Raw genomic sequence first — 6,000 nt, forward strand, 5'->3', positions numbered from 1 at the left:
ACACTTCAAAATAGATTGTTACAATAGTGCTTAGAAAGGAATGTATAATTTTCAGTGTATAAGAAGCAGCTTTAAATTACACATAAGTAATAGAATGTATTTTGGAGATTTTTGCATTTTTTTTAATGAAGGGTATTGACTAAAATATTTTTTTTATTGATCTAAAATTTTGAAATGTCCTTGTAATGTTGGGTTATGATATTGAAGTTACAACCTAACATGTTAGGAATTGTCTTTCTCTTCATCTAATCTCTGGAAAAAAAATATATATATATATACATATATGCAGCTGATCCTTGAACAACATGGGTTTGAACTGCACAGGTTCACTTATGCGTGGATTTCAGTAATTCTATTGGAAACATTTTTGGAGATTTGCAATAATTTGAAAAAACTCACAGATAAACTCTCTAGACTAGACATATTCAAAGTTTAAAAGAATGTGATAAATGCATAAAATATATGTAGGCACTAGTATATTTTTCATTTATTACCATAAAATATACTGAAAACTATTATGAAAAGTTGAAACTTAATAAAACTTAGGAACGTAAACACAGACTATACATGGTGCCACTGGCAATCAAGAAAAGTAAACAAAAATGCAGTATGAAGTAACTGCATAAAATTAGTTGTACATATTGTACTTCTGTAATAATTTCATAACCACCTGCTGAAGTGAGTGCACGTAAAACACCACATGACACTAGTCATCTCTGCATGAGCAGTTCATGTCTTCAGTAAATTGCATGTTGTATTGCCATGTATTTTTGTGTTTAGTGCAGTACCATATACACTAAGAACAGGGGGCCCATATGAAGTGCCACTGATGATGCTGGAGGCTCTCCCAAGAAGCAGAGAAAAGTCATGACATAAGGAAAAGTTGAATTGCTTGGTGAGTACCGCTGATGGAGATCTGCTCCTGCAGATGCCTACAATTTCAAGATAAATGAACCCAAATATAAGGACTGTTTAAAAAGAAAAGGAAATTCATGAAGTCATGGTTGTGTTACACCAGATGGTGCAAAACCTCTTTTGTGAAATATTTTTTATCTTCTTGAAAATGCAGCATTTGTTGGGTGCAGGATTGCTATTAGAAAGGCATACCTATAGACTATTATCATTTGACAAAAACTTAAACCGAAAGGAAGGCGAAAAATCTAAAAGAGGAGAATGCAATGCCAGCCAAGGATGGTTTGGTACTTTTAGAAAGGTTTGGCTTAAAAAATGTCAAGATAAGTCATTTCTACTAACCCAAAAGTAGTAAATGAGTTCCCAGAAGCCATTAAGAAAATCATTGAGGAGAAAGGGTATCTGCCTGAGCAGATGAAAGGTCACTATTCTGGAAGGAAAAAAAAAGTCTCAAAGGACATTTATTTGGGAGAGAAGCAAGTACCAGGATTTAAGGTGGGAAGGGGATAGGTAGGCTAACTCTACTGTTAAGTGCAAATGCAGTCAGGTTCTGACAGGACTACCCTCATCTTTAAAGCTGCTAACCTCCAAGCTGGAAGGTGAAAGGAAAAGATAAACACGTACTGCCAGTCTTACGGTTGCACAAGAAGACCTGGACAACGAGAACCCTTTTTTCTGGATTGGTTACATTGATGCTTTGCCCCTGAAGTCAGGAAGTACCTTGCCAGCAAGGGACTGTGTTTTAAAGTTCTTTTGATGTTGGACAAACACCCTTGGCCAATCGGAACTCCATGAGTTTAATACTGAAGGCATTAAAGTGTCTACATGTCCCCAAACACAAGGTCTCTAGATTTGGGGTGTCATAAAGACCTTTACGGCTCATTACGCCTGGTACTCTATGGAAAGGATTGTCAATGCTATGGAAGAGAGTCCTGATGAAGGATTATACCGTTGAAGATACGGGCATTGTTGTAGGAAAAAAAGCTGTGAAAGCTGTCAAGCCCAAAATAATAAATTCTTGCTAAAGAAGACTGTTAAGATACTGTGAATGACTTGATAGGATTTATGACAGCCAATCAAGGAAATTATGAAAGAATGTGACTATGGCAAAAGGGTGGGGGTTAAAGGGTGTCAGGGCATGGATATTGGAGAAATCCAGGGGCTAATAGTCACCGCATCAGGGAAATTAAGACTTGATAGGAATTAACGGTGTCTGACATTGAGGAAGAAGATACAGGCGAAGCAGTGTCAGAAGACAAATTGCTCTTAGACAATCTGGCAGAAGGTTCCGATCATTTAAGACTGCTTTTGACTTCTTTTACAACATGGACCCTTCTATGATACAGGCACTGGAACTGAAGCAAATGGGGAAGAAGGATTGGAACCATATAGAAGTGTATTTATAGAACTAAAAATACGAGTCACACATTATGATGTATTTCCATACAGTTATACTGAGGCAGGCCTCCCTTGCCTCCCCTTCCACCTCCACCTCCACTACCCCAGAGACAGCAAAACCATCTCCTCCTCTTCCTGTGTCTCAGACAAAATATGAAGATAAGAATGAAGACATTTATGATGATCTACTTTATCAATAGTAAGTAATCATGCCATACAGTTACTAAGCTGACCTGTTGTGTATGTATGTGTCTGTATTTGAAAATCTAATTGCATGGCAAGAATGGCAGGTGTAAGGTGAGTGATAATTAATATAAAATTAAGTTTATAAAATAAACTTATAAAATTAATAAGTTGGTTTTCTGCTTTCTGCTTTCAAAAAATACTGAAACTGCGTATCAGCCCATCATCACAGGTAAGTGTCATTTTTAATGTAACATTTCCAATACTGTAAATATGACTAACACCGTAGGTCATAAAAATTTTATAGCGATTCATTCATTAGTGCACAGGCCAGGGTACGGTGAAGCATTTGTATCAATTACACTAGGCTACCATAAAGCAATCGTATTGCTGCTGCTTCATTATCAGTGCATAAATCATTATACTTGTAAACATATATGAATTTCTTTTTCACATTATCTTTTCATGTTTTACATCACATAAAACAATATTGATGTAGGTGCTGACAAATGATTAATCTTGTAAACAGATGATGTAAATGTAAGGTATTGACAAATAGAGTACAGGACTGCAAGTGTATATTTTCTAATTTTTCCTAAGAACATTTTCTTTTCTCTGGCTTACTTTATTGTAAGAATATAGTATATAAGATATGTAAATACAAAATATGTTAATTGACTTTTTACATTATTGTAAGGCTTCCAGTCAACAGTAAGCTATTAAGTTTTGGGGGAGTAAAAAGTTTTATGCAGATTTTTTATTTCATAGGAGGTCAGTGCCCCTAACCTCTGTGTTGTGCAAAGATTAACTCTCCTGATAATATTTCTTTCTTCAATATTTAGTTAGAAGTCCTTAATTATAGGGTACGGAGACTTCTAACTATGGATTCAATTTCTTTAACAGATCTAGGAGAATTCAGGTTTTGTATTTATTTCTAGTTTATTATTTTATTTTAGCTATTGGCTTGTCATATATGGCTTTGTGTTGAGGTACATTCCCCCTGTACACTTTGTGGAGAGTTTTTATCATAAATAGATGTTGAATTTTATCGCATGTTTTTTCTATATTGATGTGATCACATGATTTTCTTTAAGTTTATTTATTTTGAGAGAGAGTTGGGGAGGGGCAGAGAGTGGGGGGCAGGGAGAAAAAGAATCTTTGTGCCGACAGCAAAAGAGCCTGACTTGGGGCTCAGTCCCACAAACTATGAGATCATGACCTGAGCTGGAATTGAGTCAGATGCTTAACTGAAGTTAACTGCTTAACTGGGGCACTGAGGTGCCCCATGATCATATGATTTTTAAGCTTCATTTTGTTAATGTAGTGTATCACATTGATTTGCAGAGGTTGAGCCATCCTTGTACTCTTAGGATAAATCCATTTGGTTGTGGTGTATGATTCTAAATTCTAGGTTGAATTCAATTTGCTTATATTTTATTGAGATCTTTGCATCTGTGTTCATTGGGGATATTGACTTGTAATTCTCTTATGTTGTCTTTAATATCAATGTAATGCTGGCCTTGCAAAATGAATTTGGAAGTATTCCTTCTATTTTTTGGAACAGTTTGGAAAGGATAGCTATTAATTCTAATTTAAATATTTGGTAGAATTCACCAGGAAAGTCATCTAGAGTAAACTTTTTTTTGTTGGGAGGTTTTTGATTACCAATGCATTCTCCTTACTGGTTACTGGTATTCAGTCTGTTTGACTTTCTTCAGGTCTACTACTTCATGATTCAGTATTGGTAGGTTGTATGTTTTTAGGAATTTATCCATTTCTTCTAGGTTGTAAAATTTGTTGGTGAATAGTTGTTCATAGCAGTCTCTTATGATCCTTTGTATTTCTGTCGTATCTATTGTAACATTTTCTCCTTCATTTTGGATTTTTATTTATTTTTCTCTTTTTACCTGGTGAGTCTAGCTAAAAGTTTACCAATTTTGCTTGTTTTTTGAAAGAACAAGCTCTTAGTTCATTGATTTTGTTCTACTGTCTTTTTAGTCTCTATTTCATTGATTTCCACTCATTTTTGTTTTTTCCTTTCTTCTACTAACTTTGCGCTTTATTTGTTGTTCCTTTTCTAGTTCAAGATGTCATGTCAGGTTGTTTGAGATTTTTCTTGTTTCTTAATGTAGTCCTTTCTTGCCAGGAACTTCCTCTTAGAACTGCTTATTGCTGGTGTGCCTGGGTGGCTCAGACAGTTCAATGTCTGACTTTGTATCTGGTCATGATCTCATGGTTCATGAGTACAAGCCCTCCATTGTGCTCTGTGCTGACAGCTCAAGTCTGGTTTTTTTTGTTTTTTTTTTTTTTTAAATGTTTTATTTATTTTTAGGAGAGAGAGAGAGAGACAGCGTGAGCAGGGGAGAGTCAGAGAGAGAGGGAGTCACAGACCGAAACAGGCTCCAGGCTCCGAGCTGGCAGTCAGCACAGAGCCCGACGCGGGGCCCGAACCCACGAACCGCGAGATCACGACCCAAGCGAAAGTCGGACGCCTAACCGACTAAGCCACCCAGGCGCCCCTGGTTTTTTTGTTTTTTAATTTCTGAGAGAGAGAAAGAGAGAGCGTGAGTGAGCAGGGGAGGGTCAGAGAGAGAGGGAGATACAGAATCAGAAACAGGCTCCAGGCTCTGAGCTGGCTGTCAGCACAGAGCCCAACGTGGATCTTGAACCCACGAACTGTGAGATCATGAACTGAGGCGAAGTCGGATGCTCAACCGACTGAGCCACCCAGGCACCCCAGGACAGCTCAAGTCTGGAACCCGCTTTAGATTCTGTGTCTCCCTTTCTCTCTGCCCCTCTCCCACTCATACTTTCTCTCAGAAATGAATAAACATTAAAGGTTTTTTTTGTTTTTGTTTTTAAATAAAAAGCCTCCCAGGCGCCCCATGGAGCTCAAGTCTGGAGCCTGCTTCAGATTCTGTCTCCCTTTCTCTCTGCCCCACCCTCACTCGTACTTTCTCACAGAAATGAATAAACGTTAAAAAGTTTTTTTTTGTATTTTTTTTTTTAAATAAAAAGAACTGCTATTGCTGCATCCCACAAGTTCTGGTATGTTTTATGTTTTATTTCCATTTTCATTTGTCTCAAGGTAATTTTTGATTTCTCTTTATTTCTTTGACCCACTGTTCATATCATATTGTTTAATCTCCACATATTTGTGAATTTTCTATTTTTCTTCTTGCAATTGATTTCTAGTTTCATAGCATTGTCACTGGAAAAGAAGCTTATGATTTCAGTCATCTTAAATTTATTAAGATTTGTCTTGTGGCCTGACATATAATCTATTCTGGAGAATGTTCCATGTACACTGAAGAATGTATATTCTGTTGCTTTGGGGTGGGAAGTTTCTGGTAGTTATCTGTTAAGTACATCTGGTCTAGTATGTTGTTGAACACCAGTGTGTTCCTTATTGATTTTTTTTGTCTGGATGATCTATCTATTGGTATAAGTTGGGTATTGAGGTCTTCTTCTACAATTGTTTTTTAACACCACTTTAGGTCTGTTAAT

Source organism: Crocuta crocuta, unplaced genomic scaffold, assembly GCF_008692635.1.
Source record: "Crocuta crocuta isolate KB4526 unplaced genomic scaffold, BGI_CrCroc_1.0 scaffold275, whole genome shotgun sequence".
NCBI lineage: Eukaryota > Metazoa > Chordata > Mammalia > Carnivora > Hyaenidae > Crocuta > Crocuta crocuta.